This window comes from Cervus canadensis, chromosome 8 (assembly GCF_019320065.1).
Source record: "Cervus canadensis isolate Bull #8, Minnesota chromosome 8, ASM1932006v1, whole genome shotgun sequence".
NCBI lineage: Eukaryota > Metazoa > Chordata > Mammalia > Artiodactyla > Cervidae > Cervus > Cervus canadensis.
Genome location: NC_057393.1, coordinates 64,035,662 through 64,061,131, shown reverse-complemented (window position 1 = coordinate 64,061,131; position 25,470 = coordinate 64,035,662). Strand labels below are relative to the sequence as shown.

At 40.1% G+C, this 25,470-nt stretch overlaps 1 protein-coding gene across 9 annotated transcripts in view; it reads right to left on the bottom strand.

Annotated features, from left to right (window-relative positions):
* Positions 1-25,470, bottom strand: part of USP54 (ubiquitin specific peptidase 54) — a 118,797-nt gene that overhangs the window by 77,766 nt on the left and 15,561 nt on the right. The window contains exon 1 of one of the 9 annotated variants that reach the window (XM_043476573.1): positions 17,032-17,156. The exons of 6 other annotated variants lie outside the window; for them this stretch is intronic. The gene's annotated coding sequence lies outside the window, so the exon portion shown is untranslated. Of the gene's footprint in view, positions 1-1,155; positions 1,316-16,961; positions 17,157-25,470 lie in introns of those variants that run through there. 2 more of the 9 variants (XM_043476571.1, XM_043476567.1) reach the window with 2 other exon arrangements.

Here is a 25,470-nt window from a genome sequence, read left to right as displayed (position 1 = left end):
GCTGACTTAAAATCATCTGTTTGATAAACAATTTTGACTGTGCTCAGGGTGCAAAGAAAGCAAACTACTAATGAACTTTTGGTAAGTGAAAAGGGGGACAGAGGAAAGGGGAAGAATGGGCAAGTATTTACCTTCATTAAAGAGACTTAAGTGCGACTCCTGAGTCGGTGACCTGAACTATGAACAGGGGAAACGGGAAACATGACAGCCCAGTACTAACGTTTCGAAAAAGGATATAATCCTTGTACCAATTTATTTTCTTTCCTTAAACAAAGAGTTTAAATGTCCAGTTCACAGAAAAAAAAGCAGATGATCAATAAAGATAGGAAAAATGTCCTATCTCATTCATAATTAGAAAGAAAGTGAAGTCGCCCAGTCGTGTCCGCCTCTTTGCGACCCCATGGACTGTAGCTCCTCCGTCCATGGGATTTCTCCAGGCAAGAATACTGGAGTGGGTTGCCATTTCCTTCTCCGGGATCCATAATTAAGGAAATGCAAAATAAAAATACTATCACCTTTCATATCTCACAATGCCAAATATTTAAAACTTGGGTGAATCCAAGTGAGGGTGAGGAGAAGGATAAATTCTTATTCACTCCTGGTGGAAATAAAATTTGGTGGTATTTCTTAATTTAAAATGCTTATACCCTTTGTTTCAGCAATTCAAATTCTAAAAACTTATCCTATAGTTTGCAAAGATAATATAAAAATATATTACAGCTACACTGTTTGTAATAAGTAAAAACTAAAGGTCTGTCATTAGGGGATTGGTTAAATTATGGTAAGTCTCATTTGGAAATACTTACAGATGAAATAATATGTATGGAATTTACTTCAAAATAATTATAGGTTGTCTTGGGAGAAGCAGAGGAAGAGCTCTTGGCCTTAGCGCCATCTTTGAGAAACCTCTGCACCATGAGCGCGAAGTGGAGGAAGAAGCGAATGCGCAGGCTGAAGCGCGGAAGGAGAAAGATGAGGCAGAGGTCCAAGTAAACCTGTACACCCATGGAAGCCACAGAAGCAGAAACAAGGGAAGCCAGAGGCCAGGGACGCTGGTACAAATTGTGGACTGCATGCCTACTATCTAGAACTTCTCAATGGATCTGGAACATCTATGGCCATTCTGATCGCTTTGACCACCTTTGAGAGACCTACCTTGCTCGTATCAAAGCCGTCCCTTTTGGTCCTTTGCCCTGGACCTGTGATAACTATGGACTAGTTCTCTTCTCAGTTGTGGCTGAATGTAACGTGTACAATAAATCATCTCTTTTGCTGTCTTAGCTGAAGAAAAAAAAAAAGCAGGGGAAGAATAAACAAAACCACAACTGACCATGTACTTAATAGTTCACAAAGCTGGTGATGGGTACAGGTGGACTCAACACTCTTCTCCTTTCTTCTATATATGTTCAAAATTTTGCATAATAAAATTATACAAACATATGAAACAATCTCACTGAAGGGGTAGTGGATAAAAGTACTGATCTAAATAACCCTGGAAATGACTAGAGTTTGTAAGCCTAAAGGCATAAGGAACTGTATATTACCACTACATTCCAGCTAGTAGAGTACATTCCCACAGGTATACAGGTTAACAATTCTGAAGACACTATACATGTATACTGGAGTTGAATAAGTAAGTAAGTGAATGGAAGATGGTATAAGTTTTCCCACTTTTGGAATGGGAAGATACAGATAAGGGGGAAAAGGCTAAAATTATCCATGTGGTAATGGATTAGAGCTGAAGAATGAACTTGCGATTAGCTTATTAAAGACACAGATGGGTAAAGTGCTTATAGTGCAGGTAGAAAAAAAAAAAAAAAGACACAGATGGGGGACTCCCCTGGCAATCCAGTGACTAAGATTCTGTGCTTCCAAAGCAGATGATGCGGTTTGATCCCTGGTAGGGGAACTAAGAACCCATGTGCCGAGTGGCATGGCCAAGAAACTTTTTAAATAAAATAAAGATACAGATGGTTACATCTAGAAATATTTATAGATATGTATATATGTATACACCCATATGGGCTTCCCAGCAAAAGAATCCACCTGCCAATGCAGGAGACACAAGAGACAAGAGTTAAACCCCTGGGTTGTGAACATCCCCTGGAGTAGGAAATGGCAACCCACTCCAGTATTCTTGCCTGGAAAATTCCATGGACAGAGAGCCTGGTGGGCTATAGTCCATGGGGTCGCAAAGAATCAAACTCGACTGAGCACAAGCACATATACCCATATATTTATTTGCTCTATCAGCTGAGAATGCTTAGAATCAATGACATCCCAGGTGCAACAAGCACATCTAGACCTTAGTCGTCATTTTTTTTTTTCTCTCTTAACTTTTTGGCCACGCCATGGGCAGGATGTGTGATCTTGGTTCCCCAACTAGGAATCAAACCAATGCTCCCTGCAGTGGAAGCTCAGAGCCTTAACCACTGGACCACTAGGGAAGTCCTACAGACTTGATACCTTGGTTTCAAAAACCGTTCTCCAATAAAAGAAGCCAAGGTTCCTTGGAGAAATGACTGATTTTAGGTCTGGAAGAGGAAACACATGAGATGAGCCTGGAGCATCTTGTAATGTCCAAAAGTAAGGAAATGCTAAATACAAAAAGAAAACAAAAATCCTAAATTGACAGAGGCATATCAAAGGGACATAGGAGACAACCAAAGGAGTTCCCAACGGCCAAATCTGAAACAATTTGAGGGGGGGAAAAATTAGTACTGGATTAACCCAAAGTATAAAATAAACACCTATGAGTCCACACTGATATAAAGAAAAGTACTCCTGGGGAATTCCTGGTTGTCCAGTGGTTAGAACTCCATGCTCTTACTGTTGAGGACCTGGGTTCAACCCCTGGTCAGGAAACTAAGACCTCACCTACAGAGACTAGGAAAAAAAAATGAAAAAAGAAATTTTAAAAAGAAAAAAATGTACTCCAAAGAGTACAGTATGGAGGTGAGATGTTGAAGCAGGGAGACCCTGAGCTCACAATTCTCCCACCAGAATATTGGAATGGGTAGCCTTTCCTTTCTCCAAGGGATCTTCCCAACCCAGGGATCAAACCCAGGTCTCCTGCATTGAAGGCAGATTCTTTACCAACTGAGCTATCAGGGAAGCCCCCTTCTCCCACAGGCACATCAAAATTACAACAATTTACAGAGTATCTGTGAGAATGACCTGAATACTGGCAAAAATATCTTCCATAACTAAAAGTATAACTAAGGAACCACAACAGACGGGTAGAAGGTGCAGAGATGCAGTAAAGACACTCTCTCCGGTGGGCAACACACAAACCAGAGGATAATCACAGTTGCGGAGGTTTTCCCTAAGGAACGAGAGTTCTGAGCCCCACATCGGGCTCCTCAGTTGGGGTCCTGCATCAGGAAGATGAGTCCCCAGAACATCTGGCTGTGAAGGCTAGAGGAGCATGCAAAGGAAAGAGCCAGAAGTTGTAGAAACAAAGATTCTACTCTTGACATGCAAAAAAAATCTCACATGCTCTGAATTCCAGTACAGGGGCAGTAATTTGAAGGAAGCCTGGGTCAGACAACTTGCTGATCCTGGAGAGCCTTCTGCAAAGGTCGGAAGATAACTGGAGCTCATCCTGGAAACACAAACACTGGCAATAGCCATTTTTGGGGAGTTTTTTCTACCACAAGGACACTAGTGTTAACAATTATCATTTTGGAGTCCTCCCTCTATCCTTTGGGCTTCCCTGATAGCTCAATTGGTAAAGAATCCACCTACAATGCAGGAGACCCCGGTTCAATTCCTGGGTTGAGAAGTCCACTGGAGAAGGGATAGGCTATCCACTCCAGTATTCTCGGGCTTCCCTTACAACTCAGCTGGTAAAGAAGCTTCCTGCAATGCAGAGACCTGGGTTCGATCCCTGGGTTGGGAAGATCCCCTGAAGAAGAGAAAGGCTACCCACTCCAGTATTTTGGCCTGGAGAATTCCATGGACTGTATAGGCCACGGGGTTGCAAAGAGTCAGACACAACTGAGCAACTTTCACTTCACTTCACTCTATCCTTTAGCATTGGAGGCTTACTTACCCACCAGCAGACTGACACCAGCCCCAGAACCCAGCCTCGCCCACCAGTGAGCCAAAAGCAGCACTGGGACACCCTGAGCCACACGGCCAGTCCTTTCAAGACACAGCCCTGCCCATACCAGCAGGCCAGCACCAGACAAGGGAACCCTGGACCATGTAGCCAGCCACGCCAGGATTCAGTCCTGTCCACCACTGGGCTGGCAGCCAACTAAGCCTGGAGCCAGACCCACCTACTGGCTACAGCAGTCAGCCAACCACAACTATACAATGGCCCCATGCAGCCCACACAGGGGATACCCCTAGGGCATACAGCCCAGTGACCGAGAGGAGTTTGCTGCTGGGCCTCATAGGAAGTCTCCTATATAAGGTCATTTCTCCAAGGTCAGGAAACTTAAACAACCTACCTAATAACAGAAATAAACAGAGAATTAGGCAAAATAAGAAGACAGAGGAAAGTGTTCTAAACAAGGAACAAGATAAAACCTCAGAAAAGGAACTAAATGGAGCAGAGATAAGCAATCTACCCAATAAAGAGTTCCAGGTAAAGATCAAAACAAATCTCAACAAACTTAAAGATTCAAATCATATCAAGCATCTTTACAGACCACAATGAGACTAGAAATTAACTAAGGGTGGGGTGAGGGGAACACATACAAACATGTGGAGGCTAAACAATAGACTCCTCTGTCCATGAGAATTCCCAGACAAGAATACTGGAGTGCATTGCCATTTCCTTCTCCAGGGGATTTTCCCAACCCAGGGATCAAACTCAAGTCTCCTGCATTGGAAGGCAGTTTCTTTACCTCTGAGCCACCTGGGAAGCCCAAAAAACCCATGGGTCACCTAAGAAATCAAGGAAGGGACTTCTCTGGTGGTCCAGTGGTTAAGACACTGTGCTTCCAACCAGGGAGCGAGGGTTAAATCCCTGGTTGGGGAACTAGGAACCCTCAGGCTGTGGGGCAACTTAGCCTCCATGAGCCCACAGTTAGAAAACTGTGAAATGCAACAAAAGATCCTGGGTGCAGCAACAAAGATCCTGCACACTGCAACTAAGACCCGATGCAGCCAGAAATGAAGGAAGGAAGAATTCCAGGAAAGCTCAATTTTTAAAAATATATAAGTAAAATAAAATATGACACAAATGAACTCATCTATAAAATGGGACTCACAGACATAGAGAACAGACTATGGTTGGCAAGGGGGTAGAGGGGTGGTGGAAGAATGAACTGGGAGTTTGGGGTTAGCAGATACAAGTTATTACATATAGGATAGAAAAACAACAAGGTCCTACTGTATAGCACAGGGAACTATATTCAATATCCTGAGATAAACCATAATGGAAAAGAATTTTTTAAGTATATACATAACTGAATCACTTTGTTGTACAGTAAAATTAACACAACATTGTAAGTCAACTATACTTCAATTAAAGAAAAGAAAAAGTTGCTATCTGAGGAACTGCTGAATTTATTTTTTTAAATTGCAAATTTCATTTTTCTTTCTTTTTTAAAATATTTATTTATTTATTTTTGGCCACATGGCATGTGGGATTTTAATTCCCCAACCAGGGATCAAACCACTGCCCCCTGCATTACAAGCATGCAATCTTATCACTGGACCACCAGGGAAGTCCCTGATGAATTTACTTTAAAAAGAGAAATTTCCTTTTTTATTTATTATGTAAATTTTATATTTACATAAAAGTATAAAATATTCAAATAAGAGCAAATGAAGATGAATGAAGCAAAAAGAAATGAAGACTATTTATTTGATCTCAAAGCAACTCTACAAAGAAATTTTGAACCTCCCATCTACTCATGAGTTATTTCTTAAATATTTTAGTTCATTAAATACTTACTGAGCATCTATTACAGGCTTCCCTGATAGCACAGTTGGAAAAGAATCCACCTGCAATGCAGGAGACCCCGGTTCCAATTCCTGGGTCGAGAAGATCCCCTGGAGAAGGGATAGGCTACCCACTCCAGTATTCATGGACTTCACTTATAGCTCAGCTGGTAAAGAATCCACCTGCAATTTGGAGACCTAGGTTCAATACCCAGGTTGGGAAGATCCCCTGGAGAAGGGAAAGGCTACCCACTCCAGTATTCTGGCCTGGAAATTCCAAGCCAGATAAAGTGCTAATGTTAGAAATGCAAATATGACTAAAATCAGAGGACCTTCTAAATGATCACTGTCTAATGAGAGAAAAAAAGAACTATAACCTTGGAAAGTAATATCTGAACTGGGTTTTAATACAGTTGTATAATAAGAACCTAATTTTTGTCTCTGGTTCTTGACAGGGAAGCTTCTAAACCTTCGGAATTTCTCAAATGATCTGAGTATCTCTGCTATTCATGTTGGGCCCTTCCAGTCACACTGAATTGATACCAACCAGGTGACTCACAGTGGGGCCCTTGACAGTTTCAGGATAGGGACTGGCAGTACTGGAAAGCCCAAGTACTGTGTGGTTAGGAGGTTGGGGCTTTGAGTCACATGATCTCAGACAGACCTCTGGGAAATAGAGGGAGGCTGAAGACTGAGTTCAATCACACAGGCCAATGATTCGATCAATCATATCTACATAACGGAGACCCAGTAAGAACTCTGAACACTGAGTTGGTGAGCTTCCCTGGTTGATAACACTCATCCATGTGTGAGAAGGGTGACACATCCTGAGGATACAGAAGCTTTGCTTTGGGGATCCTCCCAGACTTATCCTATGTATCTCTTCCTTTTGCTTCAAATTTGTAAGTTTTCACTATAATAAAACTAATCAGGAATTCCCTGGTGGTCCAGTGGTTAGGACTCAGCACTTTCACTGCCAGAGCCCAGGATCAATCCCTAGTTGGGGAACTAAGATCCTACAAGCTGCATGGCACAGCCAAGACAAAAACAAACTGTAATCATAAGTACAGCATTTTCATGAGTTCTGTGAGTTGCTCCACCAAATGATCAAACCTGAGAGAATTAGGGGGACTCCTGAATTTATAGCTGATTGATCAGAGATGCGGGTATCCTGGAGACTCCTGAACTTGCACTTGGAGTCCAAAGTTCAGATACTCTTGTGAGAAACTGTGCCCTTAACATGAGAACGTTAAGCTAACTCTGGTTAGTTAATGTCAGAACTGTATTGCAAATACCCAAGAGGAATTCACTTAAAATAAGAATTTACAAAGTTATTCATCACAAAGGATAGCACACATCAATAGAATGGAACATGAATCAACCACGAAAAAATTATGTTGTAGGTAAATATTTACTGAAATGGAGATATAATCACCATTCTTTTTATCTCCAGCTCCAATCTCTTCCTGAGGTCCAGACTTGTATGTTCAACTTCCTACTGAACATAACCCCCTGGATGTCTACTAGGTATTTCAAACCTAACACACCCCAAAGAAAAAAATCTTGATTCTTACCATATATACCCCAATCAGCTCCTCCACATTCTTCCCTATCATAGTAAAAAGCTCTACCATTCACTCACTTGTTTAGGGCAAAACTGGAGTCATGCTTGACTCCTTTCTTTCCTGACACCTCACTTTTTCAGTTTAGTTGCTCAGTCGTGTCCATGGACTGTAGCCTACGAGGCTCCTCTGCCCATGGGATTTTCCAAGCAAGAGTACTGGAGTGGGTGGCCATTTCCTTCTCCAGGGGATCCCCTCACTAGTCCATCAGCAATTCTTATTGATGTTACTCTCAAAACATATCCCTTCTTACCACCTACACCGCTATCATCCTAGACAAAGTCAGCTATGTTTATTGCATAGAATACTGCAATAGCCAGTATGTACTGTCCTCGCTTCCATTACAATCACTTCTTCACACAGCAACCAGAATAATCTTTTTTAAAAAATCAATATTATTATTCCACATAAAACACTCCAATGAGTTCCCATTACACTCTGAATGAAATCCAGATTTCTAATCTTATTTATTTATTTACTTATTTATTTGGCTGCTTCCAGTCTTAGTTGCAGCATGTGGGATCTTTTGTTATAGTCTGAGGAAGACTCTATAGTGGCGGCATGTGGGATCTTAGATCCCCAATTAGAGATCCAATCAGCATTCCCTGCATTTCAAGGGACTCTTAACCACTGGACCACCAGGGAAGCCCATGGATCCTTAATCTTAAATCCCTCATGATTTAGTCCCTACTTTTCTCAACAATTTCATCTTTACTGCTCTCTCCCAAACCCCATCATTTCTCAGAAAATGACAAGCTAGTTCCCATCTCAAGGCTTTTCCACTGCGAATCTCTCTCCATTGAATGCCCATTCCCCAGCTCTTTGCATAGGCTACTATTTTACTTCAATCAGGTCTCTCTCTACTCGGGCTTCCCTAGTGGTCCAGTGACTATAAGCATTTACCTGCTAATTCAGGAGACATGGCTTCAATCCCTGGTCTAGAAAGACCCCCACATGCCTCGGGGCAGCTAAGCCCGTAGGCCACAACTACTGAGCCCCAACTCTGGAGCCTGTGCGCTGCAACTATTGAAGCCGGCACGCCCTAGAGTCTGTGCTCTGCAACAAGAGAAGCCAGTGCACCACAACTAGAGACTAGCCTCCACTCACTGCAACTAGAAAAAGCCCACATGTGGCAACCAGGACCTAGCACAGACAAAAATAAATAAATAAAAATTTTAAATGTTAATAATTATACATTTTTATGTATATTTAAATATAGTTATTACATTTATAATTGTATATAACTATATACTTCATATGTATAAATGATATATAACTGAATTACTTTGCTGTATACCAGAAACACATTATAAATCAATTTATTGAACTATACTTCAGTAAAATTAATTAAAATTGCCAACTACCAATAAAATCAGTATTTATTGTTAAAAAGTGTATTAAATTAAAATAATGAAATAAAATTATCAAACACCTATCTCCTTACCTTGCTTTATTTTTTTTTTTCATTGTATTTATCACTATCAGGCATTTCTCATTATCTGCCTTTCCCATTAGAACATAAGCTCCATAAGGCAGGGACTTTGTTTATCTTACTTGCCATTGTATCTTCAGAGAGTCCCTTGGATAGCAAGGAGATCAAACAACTCAGTCTTAAAGGAAATCAACCCTGAATACTCACTGGAAGGACTGATGCTGAAGCCGAAGCTCCAATACTTTGGCCACCTGTTGTGAACAGCCGATTCATTGGAAAAGACCCTGATGCTGGGAAAGATTGAAGGTAGAAGGAGAAGGGGGCAACACAGGATGAGATGGTTGGATGGCATCACTAACTCAACGGATATGAACTTGGGCAAACTCCAGAAGACGGTGGGACAGGGAAGCCTGTAATGCTGCAGTCCATAGGGTCACAGAGAGTCGGATACAACTTGGTGACTGAACAACAACAACAAATCTTCAGTCTAGTACACTATGTAGACACATAGTGGGCATAACATAAGTAAATAAATAACCATAAATAACTTGCTGAATGAATAAATGGTTAGAATGTTAGGTGAAAAGGGCAAGTTATAACAGGATTTTCAGAACTGTTCATTTTTATAAAATTAAGCAAAATGGAAAAGAAAAGCTACTACACACACAGAGTCAATCCTTATTACATGGATTCCTCATAGGTAAATTTTCCTACTCACTAAAATTCATGTGTAACCTCAAAATCAAGATCTGCAACATTTTCACGGTCATTCATGGACATGTGAATGCACAGATGGTGAAAAATTTGAGTTGCCTGATGTGTACATTACCAGTTGAGGTCCAAGGCTAGGGAGATATGCAGCCTTCTGGCTTCAGATTTCAAACTATAAACAAGTGTCCTTTTAGTGGCTTATTTAGTGCAATATTTTTCACATTTTTGTGCTTTTGGTCGGTGATTTCACTGCTTATCTTTGTTTTTTTTTTATTTCACTGTTTAAAATGACTCCCAAGTGTAGTGCAGAAGTGCTGACTAGTGTTTGTAAGTGCAAGAATGCTGTGATGGGCCTTCTAAAGAATACATGTGTTAGATAAGGTTCATTCAGGCATAAATTACAGTGCTATTTACCATGAGTTCAATGTTAATGAATCAATAATATATATTAAATAATGTGTCTTAACAAAAACACACATAAAACAAGGTTACATGTTGATTAGTTAACAAAAATGCAACCAGCAGCTCATAGGACTCTAACCCTGTATTTCCCCTAGGAGCAATAATTCAGTATTCATTAATTCAGCATTTGCAGTGATACTATAGAACATATTACCACAAATAAGGAAAGTGTGTGTGTATTTGTGTATGCAAAATTAAAAGGGCACAGAGATTATATATCATTATGTGTGCGTGCTCAGTCGTTTCAGTAACGTCCAACTCTTTGCAACCCCATGGACTGTAACCTGCTAGGCTCCTCTGTTCACGGGATTCTCCAGGCAAGAATACTGAAGTGGGTTGCCATCTCCACCTCCAGGGGATCTTCCTGACCCAGGGATCAAACCCAAGCTTCGTGCTTCTTCTGCACTGCAGGCAGATTCTTCACCGCTGAGCCACCAGGGAAGCCCCATATACCATTATACCATGGTGTTAATATAGTTATTGCTAGTATAATCTTTGGGTGTGAAGATTATAAGGTATTTACTTCTTAATTTTTTCCTTATTTGTATTTTCTATTTTTTTACAATAAAAAGATTTTTGTTAGAAGAAAAAAACTGAAAAAAAAAAAAAAAAAGAAAAAAACTGAGTCACTGCTAATATTTTAAAATAAGAATTGGGTGGGAGGGGGGATGGGGATGGGGAAAGCGTGTAACTCTATGGCTGATTCATATCAGTGTATGACAAAACCCACTGAAATGTTGTGAAGTAATTAGCCTCCAACTAATAAAAAATAAAAAAAAATTTTAAAAAAGACCATTAAAAAAGAAAACTTAAAAAAAAAATAAAATAAAATAAGAATTGTATCAGTAAACATTTCATGGTAGCCAAAGGAATATAAAAACAGGATAATAACAGTAATAATTAATCAATAATTAAAAGTGTAAATTTATAGCTCTCCTCTGAACTTTTTAACCTAGATCTTCTAAATGAAGCCTCATATATGCAAATACACATGTAATCCTATACACTTCTTCCTGAGTAGTGATTAATAGACTACTCAAATACTAACAGTTTGAAACTCACCCGTTTATAATCACAAAATCTTAGAGTGGAAATAATCTTTAGAGAGCATACAGTTAAGTTTCTAACCTAATGCAAGAAACTTTTCTATAATCCTTTTTACTAAGTGGTCACCCACCTCCTATCAGAATATGTTCAAGAACGGAAATCACATTATCCTATACGGCCATACATTTTAATTTCCAACCACTGCTCTTAGTTTAATCTCTGATCAAAAACAGATCTACTATTTCCTCTTTATACATAAATGTAAGCCTTTTGGGCTTCCCAGGTGGCGCAACTGGTAAAAAACCCTCCTGCCAACGTGGGAGACATACGAGACGCAGGTTCAATCCTGGGTCGAGAAGATCCCCTGAAAGAGGCATTGCAATCCATTCTAATATTCTTGCCTGGAGAATCCCCATGGACAGACAAGCCTTGTGGGCTTCAGAAAGAGTCAGACACGACTGAAGAGACTTACTAGCATGCACGCATGCAAGCCTTTCAAATTTAGAAGACAAAACTCGTGCGTTCCCTTAATCATCTCTTTCCAAGTTAAACACTCTACGACAGCCACGACTCAAAGCAGTACACAACTTCACTCATCCCCTCATACAATCCCCACGCTTAGTCTATGGGCTGGATCTGGTAACTTGCTTCTAATGAACACAATACAGCAAAGGTGATGGGATGTCATTTCTAAGGTTAGGTTATAGACTCTGGCTTCCATCTTCTTCACTGTCATGGAAGTCAGCTGCCATGTTGTATGGAGACTCCCACAAGGCAAGGAACTGAAGGATGCTTCAGCCAACAGGCTAGTAAAGAACTAAGGTCCTCAATCAATCAACCTGTGAGCAACTGAATCATGCCACACGAGAGGCAGAACCTGGAAACTGATCCTCCACCAGTTGAATCTTCACATGAAATCAAAGCCCCTGTTAACAACTTGATGACAGCCTATGAGAGATACACCTTGGTACCTGACTCACAGAAACAGAGGTAACAAATATGTGTTGTTTTACGTTGCAAAATTTTGAGGTAATTTGTTATGCAGCAATAGATAACTAGCAATTTCACGTCTCATTGTAGCCTAGGAAAATTCCCATACATGTATCTTTTTTAAATAGAGGAAAACTGAAAACAATTTAAATGTTCATCAAAGGAGAACATGGGGAAGGCAATGGCAACCCACTTCAGTACTCTTGCCTGGAAAATCCCATGGACGGAGGAGCCTGGTAGGCTGCAGTCCATGGGATCTCTAAGAGTCGGACACAACTGAGTGACTTCACTTTCACTTTTCACTTTCACGCATTGGAGAAGGAAATGTCAACCGGCTCCAGTGTTCTTGCCTGGAGAATCCCAGGGAGGTAAGCCTGATGGGCTGCTGTCTATGGGGTCACAGAGAGTGGGACACGACTGAAGCGACTTAGCAGCAGCAGCAGCAAAGGAGAATGGATAAATACAATGTGATATAGTTTCAAGATTTAATGCTATGTATCATTTTTAAAATGGAATAGACAAGGTAGATTTCTAAGGGGGAAAAAAGATTGATAACTTATTTACTGAATTTGAGTGAATGGAGTCAAGTTTTAGATCCTATCTATGAGTCTTAGCCTACCAGCTCAATTGTTTCCGACTCTGTGCGACCCCATGGACTGTAGCCTACCAGGTTCCTCTGTTTGTGGGATTTTCCAGGCAAGAAAAATGGAGTGGGTTGCCATTTCCTTCTTCAGGAGATCTTCCCAACCCAGAGATTGAACCCGCGTCTCCCGCATTGTAAGCAGATGCTTTACCATCTGAGCCACCAGGGAAGTCCTCTACAAGTCTTGGCATGAGATAATAGTGATCAGAACTTTGAAAATCAATCAAATGGAAAAAGCAAGGCAGGACTTCCCTGGTGGCGCAGTGGATAAGAATCCGCCTGCCAATGCAAGGGACACGGGTTAGATCCCTGTCCGGGATGATTCTATATGCTGCGGAGCAACTAAGCTCATGTACCACAACTACCGAGCCCGTGCTCAGGAATAGACAAGTCACTACAGTGAGAAGCCCACGCTTCACAACTATAGGGAAGCCCCTGCTCACTGCAACTGGACAAAGCAATGAAGATCCAGTGCAGTAACAAAGAAAAACAAAAAAAGCAAGGCCATTAAGTCCGAGGAAAATTAAAAGCCATATTATCATCATAGTACATAGCCCAGATTCAATACGTGTATAATATAAACAACAATGATTTCACCCACAAAATATGTAACTATGTTAAAAATATAAGGGAGAAGACATCTATGTGTTTAAAAGTGCCAACACCTCATGTACCTCATATTAAACACTTCTTATAGATTTAATAGCTTTTAAAAGTAATTGCTATAAGTATACTATTAGAAATATTTAAGACAGTTGATTGTGGCTGCCACTGTGAGAGGGGATAACTGCTATGCTTTCTTCTATGCATATAAACTATTCAAATATTTTTAACCATGCACATAGGTTACTTTGATAAAAAATACAATAAACTTCCTTGTAGGGAGAGAGAGGAAAGGGACTTTGGGTTTATCTCTATTGTTTTATTTCTAAAAGGAAAGAAGAAAAATAAATGTTAATAGTAGTTAATTCTGAAAGGTGGGAACATGGTATTATATATTTTTTCCATTTTAAATGGCATAAAATTTAAATAACTATTTTAAATTATTTTACAATTTCTCAATACCCAAATCCCAACAGTTTCCTACATAAATGGAATTCAGACCATTTTTGGTCTAGTCTGCCTTCCTTAGAATGCTCTCAACTTTGTCAGTGCACACTTAAACCAATATGCAAAATGTGTTTCCAAACTAGTACAAAAATATATGGAAACCAACAGTTTTGTGACCTGGATAAACTTGTAACATAGCTAAAGGCGTTTTTAAGCAGCCATATTACCTAGGCAGTTACTGCTACATTTGTGATTAACCAAAATTCCCAGTTATTTTTCACATGAACCACTGCCCAACCAGCTCTTTCCTCATCCTGTTACTGTGCATTTGAGGTTTTGAATTTAAACACAGGACTTATACCTGCTAAATTTAATTTCAGTTTGACCCCATGGTTTCACCTTATGGGCAGGATTTTTCAAGCTATATTCATCATCTGTCAAATTAACTATTCCTGCATCTTTGTGATACTTACATATCTGATTAACATGTTTTAAATTTTTTTTACTCTATCCAAGGTCCAAAGAAAACTCACCAGAGACTCTTCCTGATGAAATCAAGAGTCTAACTGGGTACAGTTATTCAGTCTTTCTACACATTCAGTCAATCAACCAAACTATATTTTACTATACAACAGCTACAAATGTATCATGAAAGACTGGAAAACTGGGATTATGACTATAACTAGAACAATCTCTTGATCTAATAACCTAGTGGTTCTAAATAGAAGTAACAGAATTTAAGAATAGAAATAAGAAGAAATTATTTATAATAATCAAACCTATACTAAATCTTTTTGGTTAATGCTCCGTATCATCTGTTTGATCACTTATGTAATTTTTATGGATTAACATTAATTTTACAGGTCTGCAGTTTTCCAACTACTTTCCTTTTTTTTTTTCTTGGGTATCAGGATAGTTGTCTCTTTCTGGTTTTTATGATTTCTCAAAGATTAACAATGGTGACTCTGAGATCATCAGCCAGTTAATTCAGTAATTTGAAACTCAATTGAACCTTAAAATTTTAATTCACTTTAAAATGATCATTCTTACTTACCATTCTGGGCTACTTTCTAGTTTAGAATTTGCTATATACTTTCCAGTTTGAAAACTAATGTCCTTGTTGTTAATAATAATCTATACAGTACTTCTCTTTAAAAGATATTTAGGAGAAGGAAATGGCAACCCACTCCAGTATTCTTGCCTGGAAAAGTCCATGGACAGAGGAGTCTGGCGGGCTGCAGTCCATGGGGATACATGACTGAGCATGTGTGCACGAGGGTGGAGGGAGATGGGCTGGTAGCAATAAAGTGGTAGAACTAAAAAAATAAAATAAAATAAAAGATATTTAGAATTTCTCACCACCCTTATGGCAGAAAGCGAAGAAGAACTAAAGAGCCTCTTGATGAAAGTGCAAGAGGAGAGTGAAAAAGTTGGCTTAAAACTCAACATTCAGAAAACTAAGATCATGGCATCTGGTCCCATCACTTCAAGGCAAATAGATGGGGAAACAGTGACAGACTATCTTTTTGGGCTCCAAAATCACTGCAGATGGTGATTGCAGCCATGAAATTCAAAGACGCCTGCTCCTTGGAAGAAAAGTTATGAGCAACCTAGACAGCATATTAAAAAGCAGAGACATTATTTTGCCAACAAAGGTCCATCTAATCAAAGCTATGGTTTTTCCAGTAGTCATGTATGGATGTGAGAGTTGGACTATAAAGAAAGCTGAGCGCCGAAGAGTTGATGCTTTTGAACTGGGTGTTGGAGAAGACTCTTGAGAGTCCCTTGGACTGCAAGGAGATCCAACCAGTCCATCCTAAAGGAAATCAGTCCTGAATATTCATTGGAAGGACTGATGCTGAAGCTGAAACTCCAGTACGCTGGCCACCTTATTCGAAGAACTGACTCATCTGAAAAGACCCTGATGCTGGGAAAGATTGGGGGCAGGAGAAGAAGGGGATGACAGAGGATGAGATGGTTGGACGGTATCACCGACTCGATGGACATGAGTTGAGTAAACTCCGAGAGTTGGTGATAGACAGGGAGGCCTGCATGCTGCAGGCAGTCCATGGGGTTGCAAAGAGTCGGAAATGATGGAATGACTGAACTGAACTGAACTGATACAGTACTTATTTTTAACAGACATTTAGAATTTCTCAAAACCCTTTAAACAGGTTATAAAGAAATTAATATACCATTATCCTATTCTATATATAGAGGAATTGAAGCACAGAGAAATTTAAATTATTTACCCAAGGTCAAAGAGCTACAATGAATCAAAATCTATTGCAGTCTATCTAGGGCTCTTTTTCATAAGGCTATGTAGATCTCTAACACAAAACTACTTAAGACAGCACATAAAACTTCTTGCTTAAAAACTGATTTTTCAGTTACTGGTTGACAAGAGTTAAGGAGCAGGTGAGTGTAAAGGAAGTGGGTGTAGCCATAAAAGGGAAATATGATGTATCCTATGGTGGTGAAAATATTCTGTACCTTCACTGTATCAATGTCAATATGCTGGTTGTGATTCTGCACTACAGTTTTTCAAGATGTTACCACTGGGGGAAACTGGGTAAAGAATATATCAGACCTAATTCTGAGTGAATTTTGAGAAATATCTCAAAAGAAAAGAAGTTTAAGAAAAACTAATTAATAATTGATATTTCTCTTTTAAGCCAACTTAATTTTAAAGAAGCTTACTTAAACTGAATAGGTAAATTAAAGCAAAACAGAATCATGCATAGAGCTCTGAAAGTAAGCGGAGTGGACTTAAAAAGCGAAGTAAGTCCCACTAACTAAAGCTTTAAACATAAAGATCTTTGTTAATTAAAAGGGAGCCCTCAGGATTTTTATTTCCTAAAGAAGAAAAACAAAACAAGACAGTCTAGGAAATAAATTATTAAATCACCTCAAACAGAATCACTGGAATAAAGCCAGAACCACCAGAGCTTTCCTCAACCCATGACACACTTTACTGCAATCCTCAACTTAGAGAAAAACTGAATGTGCACATGTGTCACCTTCAACTTGATATTCACAACCACACATTTCAAAAGAGTCCCAAAACTGCTTCTATTTTGTTTTTTTGTTTTTTTTTGCTACTTACAAAGTGGCTAAAGCTTCAACCGTTTCCTGATTCTCCCAGCTGCAGGACTTGCAATTAGGAAAACACTCACTCAGCATCTAGAGCAGGTCTGGTTAGAAGAATGAGCTCATCCCTTCAGATGTGCACCTGATCCTCTGAAGCTGCTCCTCCTCCAGCCGGCCGGTCTTTGTATGTTTAGAGTGACACCCTCACCTGTGTAACCACTTGGCCAGAGCCAGAACAAGTCCTTCCCTGTACACGCCTACTGTCACGGAATCATTTCCTGCTCCGGCCACCGCACACAGCCACCAAGTTTAGGCAGTCGTGGCAGAAGTAACAGCTGCTGCTGCTCTCATTATGGCCTCACTAGAGAAGAATCTTATTTTCACTTTACAATGGAGGTCTGGTCCTTCACCACAATCCTGTGAACATCACACTATTTGTTTCAACAGGTCCTTGACCAGAGTCAGACCTGACAAGAATAACTCCTCTTTTTCAGAACTTGCAACTCATTTTTTAAACTAGGAATGTAATGCTTCTACGTCTCTCTTATTCTGCTCGTCCTGTCTACAAGCCTCAGTTAACAAAGGCAGCTACACGGACTGTATGCAGTTATAGCTGATGCTCCAAACTCAAGTTTGCCCCTCAGTTTCACTACCTCTAAGAAAACATTGACTTTGCCATAGCTGGCTATTTACTAGCAAAGCAAATAATAATCCTAACTCAAAAGATATATAGAACTCACATCAACGTGATGTAATGGTGGTATTTTAATTATTTTCAATCAAAAGTACGTGGGTACCAAATAGTCATTCAAAAAATATGTCTGTGTACCTGTTACATAAAACTATTTGACAGGGTGCCAAACTGGGCTTTCAACTTAAAAAAAAAAGAAAAAGAAAGAAAATCTAAGAATTAACCCTTCTCATCTCAGCCTTCCAAGGACTTCTGCAGTATTCTCTGTCATGGTAAGCTTCTAATACACTAAGAGGCTGACTTTGGAATATAAATTAGTCAGCAAAACATCAAATTCACTATTGGTTACCTTTGAGAGATGGCAAGGGACTTGTGATCAAGAAGGAGAAACCCAGGGGCCTTCAACTTATTTAGTAATATTTAATTTGCTGGATAGTAGACAAGGATACTTACTGTATTGTTCTTTTTAAATGTCTTAAGTAATAAATAATAAAATATTTTAAAACAGAGAAATTCTGAGCATCAAAAGACATAGTCAGAAGGGTGAAAGGCAACTCACACAAAGGGAGAAAATATCTGCAAATCATTTCTCTCATATGGAGCTAATATCTAGAATATATAAAGAACTCCTTAAAACTTAACAACAATCGATATAGAAGTGCACAAAGGACTCAAATAGACATTGCTGCAAAGAAGATATAAAAATGGGTAATAAGCACATGAAAAGATGCTCAAAATCATGGGCCTTTAGGAAAATGCGAAGCACAAAAATAATAAAAATCGAAAACACCCACTAGGATGGCTACGATAAAAAAAAACCCAGAAAATTAGTTGTTACTGAGGACATGAATAGATGGGAACTGCTAGTGGGAATGTACAATGGTGCAGCCACTGTAGACAATAGTGTGGCAATTTCTCAAAAAAAAATTAAAAATGGAACTATCATACAATCCAGCGACTCCACTTCTGGGTATCCAAGAGAAGTGGCCAAGAGGATGGAGTTGAAAGACCTTGAGCTCACCTCCTCCAATGGGTAGACCAAAATCACAATTATTTATAGAGGAAATACTGATGAGAAAAACTGGAAGACCAGCAGAACAGATTTCTTCTACACCTAAAGATATAAAGAAGGAATGATGGGTAGGAGGGGTGGTGATACAGTGTAGTCAAGACTCACATCCCCAGGTAGGCAATTACAATTGCCTAAATGGGAAGACAATTACAATTGCCATGGTTCTCCTCAAGAAATGAGGAGTCCATGCCTCACATCCAGGTTCCTAACCCTGGTTCCTGCACCAGGACAACAAGCCCCACAACATTTGGCTTTGAAAGCCAGTGGGGCTTACATCTGGGAGAGACAGCAGGCTGTGGGAGCCCTTTAAGTGTGGGATTCCACTCTTAAAGGGCACACACAAAATCTCACACACTCTGGGACTCAGAGCAGAAGCAGTAATTTTAAAAAAAGCCTGGGTCAAAATCCACTGCTGGTCTTGGAGAGTCTGCTGGAGAGGCAGGAGGTAACTGGAGCTCATTCTAGGGACAAAGACACTGGCAGAAGCCATTTTTGAGGCACTTGTCCTAACATGTAGACACTGGTGCTGACAAATGCCAATTTGGAATCCTGCCTTTAAGCTTATTAATACTGGAACCCAGCCCCACCTACCAGCCTATCCACACCAGTACTGGGACACCTGAGGTCAAGCAGCTAGCCAAGCTGGGACATAGCCCCATCTACCAGCAGACTAGCCAGAGTTTGGGACACAGCCTCACCCACCAGTGGGCAGGCACCAGCCCAGGAATCCAATACCAGTAGGCTGACACCAGCTTCAAGAAACCCAGGACCCCACAGACAGTCATATCAGAAACCTGCCCCCACCCATCAGTGGGCTGGCACTAGGCCCACGACCCCTGGGGCCCTGACCCTACCCACTAGCAGGCCAACACTAGATCCAGGACTCCCTGCTCTGCAACCATCCACCCTGGAATATGGCTCTGCCCATCAGTGTGCCCCAGGACCCCTGGAGCCCCACAGCCAGCCCCCTTACGACCCAGCCCTACCCACCAGCAGCTGATAGCCTCTGCACAAGTCAGGGCCAGGCAACCAACTGGACAGGTGGCCAGTGACACCTACCAGACCACTCACAGTAATACAGCCTATCACACCAGAAGGATCCACAAACATAGCTCTGGTGACCAGAGGTAAGTACACTACTGTCATAGGATGTCTCCTAAAAAAGACCACTTCTCTAAGATCAGGAAAGAAACCAATCTACCAAATATTCGAAAATAAAAACAGCAAATCAGGCAAAATGAGATGACAGAAGAATATGCTCCAAATGAAGGAACAAGATTAAATCTCCAGAAGAACTAAGTTGAGTAGAGATAAGCAATTCTACTCAATAAAGAGTTCAAGATAATGATCGTAAAAATGTTCAACAAACTCAAGAGAAGACTGGATGAAGAGAGTCAGAAGTTAGAGGCTTTTAACAAAGAGCTGGAGAATACAAAAAAGAACCAAACAGAGTTGAAAAATACAGAAAATAAAATAAAAAAATACACTAGAAGGCAGCAACAGTAGATTAGATGATACAAAGGGATGGATCAGCAAGCTAGAAGACAGAGTAGTGAAAATCACTGAAGCTAAAAAGAAAAAAAAAAAAGAAAGAAATGAAGACAGCTTGCAAGACCTCTCAGACAATATCAAGCATACTAACATTCGCATTGTAGGGGTCCCAGAAAGAAAGTGGGAAAAAAGAGACAGAGAACATATTTCAAGATATTAATCCCAGAAAACTTAGCTAACCTGGAAAAGAAAACAAACATTCAGGCCCCAGAAACAGAGAGATCCCAAAAGGATCAATCCAAAGAGGATGACAAGGAAACACATTGTAATTAAAATGGCAAAAACTAAAGATAAAGAAGAGAGAGTATTAAAAATAAGCAATGTAAAAGCAAAAAGTTACAGATGAAATCCCATCAGGTTGTTCAGTAGAACTCTGAAGGCCAGAGGGAGTGGCACAATATATTTAAAATGATGAAATGGAAAAACCTATAACCAAGAATACTTTACCTCCCAAGGCTTTCATTCATATTTGATAGAGAAATATGAAGTTTTACTGACAAGCAAAAGCTAGCTGCATTGCAAGCTGATTCTTTACCATGCGAGCCACCAAGGAAGCCCAAACCAAACATGAGATGATGGGTGTTCACTAAACTGACTGTGATAATCATTTCATGATGTATGTAAATCAAATCATTATGCTGTGCACCTTAAACTTACACAGTGCTATACTTCAGTTATATCTCAGTAAAACTGAAGAAAAAAAGAAACGAAAGCAAGGTCTCAAAGAAACCATTGTACACCCATATTCATAGCAGCATTATTCACAACAGCCAGAAGATGGAAGCAACCCAAGTGAACCAATAAGCAAAATGTGAAATATACATACAGTAGAGTATTATTCAGCCTTGAAAAGAACAAAATTCTGATACATGCTACAATACATATGATCTTTATGCTAAGCAAAATAAGCTATGCACAAAAGGAGGAATACTCTATAATTTATTTATGTTAGCTACCTAGAAGAGTCAAATTTAGAAACAAAAAGTAGAATTGTGGTTGCCAAGCACCGTGGGAAGGGAGGAATGGGGAGGAGTTGCTTAATGGGCATTGAGTTTCAGCTTTGCAAGATAAGAAGAGTTCTAGAGATTGGCTGCACAACAATGTGAATATGTTTAGAACTACTGTACACTCATAAAATGTTAAGGTGATAAATTCTTCTTTGTGTATTTAACCACAAATAAAAAAGAGAGAGAACTGATCAAAACAGATCTTAGCCTGCTAAATATTTGAATTCAAACAGTCTGCTGCTTTTCTCTTCTTTCAAAAACTAATTCAAGCTTTATTGGTGATCTCTGTTGAAAAAAACTGATGCGCCATAGACAATACACAAATTTATTGCTCTGATCAATTTCATACAACTGTGAAGGCCGAGAGAAGTAAGGAAGCTGTAGAAGAAAAGTTTGAAGCTAACAGAGGTTGGTTCACGAGAAGTCGTCTCCGTAACACAGAAGCTCAAGGGGAAGTAGCAAGTGCTGAGGTAGGAGGTACAGCAGGTTATTCAGACAATTAATAAAGGTGGCTACACTAAACAACAGATTTTCAATGTAGACAAAATAGCCTACTATTAGAAGAAAATAACATCTAGGACTTGCATAGCTGGAGAGAAGTCAAAGTCCAGCTTCAAAGCTTCAAAACACAGCCTGACTTTGTTAGGGGCTAAATGCTGTTATCAAACCAAATTCAGGACAACCTGTCTAACAGACAGCAAAGCCAATCTACTGACACCAAGCTGTGGTGAAGGAAAGTACAGCATTTGTCACATGGCACCAAGCAAGAACAGGTAACTCATGCTCAAAAGACCAAAACTCCCTGATGGCTTTCAGGCAAGGGTTTTTAAAGGCAACATTAGAATTGAGGGTTGCAGAGTGCGTGATCAGCTTATGGACTTTCTTCCGACTGGTCGATGATGAGGTAACAGGATGACATTTTAGAAATTTTAATCGTCAACCTTCTGGTTCCAACCAGTCTAGGGTCTGTGGAAAATTCTTAAAATGATGGGACTACCAGACAACCTTACCTGCCTCCTGAGAAATCTGTATGCAGGTCAGGAAGCAACAGTTAGAACTGGACATGGAACAACAGACTGGTTCCAAATTGGGAAAGGAGGACGTCAAGGCTTTATATTGTCACCCTGCTTATGTAACTTATATGCAGAGTACACAGTGTGAAATACCGGGCAGGATGAAGCACAAGCTGGAATCAAGACTGCCAGGAGAAATACCAATAACCTCAGATACGCAGATGACACCACTCTTACAGCAGAGGGGCAAAGAAGAACTAAACAGCCTCTCGATGAAAGTGAGAGGAGTGAAAAAGCTGACTTAAAACTCAACATTCAAAAAACTAAGATCATGGCATCCGGTCTCATCACTTCATGGCAAATAGATGCGGAAACAATGGAAACAGTGACAGACTTTATTTTCTTAGGCTCCAAAATCACCACAGATGGTGACTGCAGCCATAAAATCAAAAGACACTTCCCTGGAAGAAAAGCTATGACAAACCTAGACAGCATATTAAAAAGCAGAGACAATACTTTGCCAACAGAGGTCCGTCTAGTCAAAGCTATGGTTTTTCCAGTAGTCATGTATATATGTGAGAGTTGGACTATAAAGAAAGCTGAGGGACAAAGAATTGATGCTTTTGAACTGTGGTGTTGGAGAAGACTCTTAAGAGTCCCTTGGACTGCAAGGAGATCAAACCAGCCAATCCTGAAGGAAATCAGTCCTGAATATTCTTTGGAAGGACTGATGCTAAAGCTGAAACTCCAATACTTTGGCCACCTGATGCGAAGAACTGACTCATTGGAAAAGACCCTGATACTAGGAAAGATTGAGGGCAAGAGAAGAAGGGGATGACAAAGGATGAGATGGTTGAATGGCATCACCAACTCAATGGACATGAGTTTGAGCAAGGTCTGGGAGCTGGTGATGGACAGGTAAGCCTGGTGTGCTGCAGTCCATGGGGTTGCAAAGAGTCAGACATGACTGAGCAACAGAACTGAACTGAATCTAAGGTCTAGTGCTTATGTTTAGTATACAGTCACCATCCTACATCTGGGTGGGGATTTTAGTTTCTGCAGAACAACTCAAAGATATGTGTCATATTGTTACGTACATCCCTTCAGAAGGAACTAAGAGTCCTCTGATTCTGTTTTATTAATGAACTATAGTTTAAGCTATCATTACTTTTTTTGCTTGACTGCTTTTCCTTTGTTTCTGCATTTTCTCACTTCTCTAATTAGTAACTACTTGAGTCTTCTCTGTGGAATTCTGCTTCCTAGGGAAGGCCTAGGAGACTAAAACATTTTCTACAAGTTAGAAACAGGGGTTATAGAGGGGCTTTTGTACCTGGTAAGGCCCCACAGGGTCCTGCTCAGTTTCAATGTGGTCGGTGACTTTAAGTCAAAACCAACAATTACTTACTTTTTCAAAAATCTTAGGGCCCTTATGAATAATGCTAAGTCTACTCAGTCTGTATTCTATAAATGGAACAACAAATGGACAGAAACAGTAGGGACCTAACAGAAAGAGAAGATATTAAGAAGAATACAAAGAAGAACTATACAAAAAAAGATCTTAATGGCCAGGATAAACTCAGTGGTGTGATCACTCACTTAGAGCCAGACATCCTAGAGTGCGAAGTCAAGTGGGCCTTAAGCAGCATCACAACAAACAAAGCTAGTAGAGGCGATGGAATTTCAGCTATTTCACATCCTGAAAGATGATGCTGTTAAAGTGCTACAGTCAATATGTCAGCAAATTTGGAAAACTCAACAGTGGCCACAGGACTGGGAAAGGTCAATTTTCATTCCAATCCCAAAGAAGGGCAATGCCAAAGAATGTTCAAACTACCACACAATTGCACTCATTTCACATGCTAGCAAGGTAATGCTCAAAATCCTTCAAGCCAGGCTTCAACAGTATGCCAACTGAGAACTTCCAGATGTACAAGCTGTAAGTGAAAAAGGCAGAGGAACCAGAGATCAAAGTGCCAACATCTGTTGGATCACAGAAAATGAGAGTTCCAGAAAAACATCCACTTCTGCTTCACTGATTACACTAAAGCCTTTGACTGTGTGGATCACAACAAACTGTGGAAAATACTTCAAGAGATGGGAATACCAGACCACCTTACCTGTCTCCCAATAAACCTGTACGCAGGTCAAGAAGCAACAATTAGAACTGGACATGGAACAACGGACTGGTTCAAAACTGAGAAAGGATTACATCAAGGCTGTATATTGTCACCCTGTTTATTTAACTTATAGCAGAGTACATCATGCAAAATCCCAGCTGGATGAAGCACAAGCTGGAATCAAGATTGCCAGGAGAAATATCAATAACCTCAGATATGCAGATGACACCACCCTTATGGCAGAAAGCAAAGAGGAACCAAAGAGCCTCTTGATGAGGGTGAAATAGGAGAGCAAAAAAGCTGGCTTAAAACTCAACATTCAAAAAACTAAGATCATGGCATCTAGTCCCATCACTTCATGGCAAATAGATGGGGAAACAATGGAAACAGTGACAGATTTTAATTTCTTGGGCTTCAACAAAATCACTGTGGATGATACAGCAGCCATGAAATTAAAAGATGCTTGCTCCATGGAAGAAAAGCTAAGACAAACCTAGACAGCATATTGAAAAGCAGAGGCATTACTTTGCCAACAAAGGTTCATATAGTCAAAGCTATGGTTTTTCCAGTAGTCACAGACAGATGTGAGAGACAGATCATAAAGAAGGCTGAGTGCCGAAAAATTAATGCTTTCGAACTGTGGTGTTGGAGAAGACTCTTGAAAGTCCCTTGGACAGCAAGGAGATCAAACCAGTCAATCTTAAAGGAAATCAACCCTGAATATCATTGGAAGAACTGATGCTGAAGCTGAAGCTCTAACACTTTGGCCACCTGATGCGAAGAGCTGACTCATTGGAAAAGACCCTGATTGGGAAAGACTGAAGGCAGGAGGAGAAGGGAACAAGAGAGGATGAGATGGGATCATATCACCAACTCAACAGACATGAGTTTGAGCAAACTCCAGAAGATGGTAAAGGATAGGGAAACCTGGCGTGTTGCAGTCCATGGAGTTGCAAACAGCTGGACACAACTGAGCAACTGAACAACAGTACTCTGTCTGTGCTCTGTAAATGGAACAACAAAACCAGGATGACAGCACATCCGTTTACATGGTTTACTGAATTTTTTTTTTTT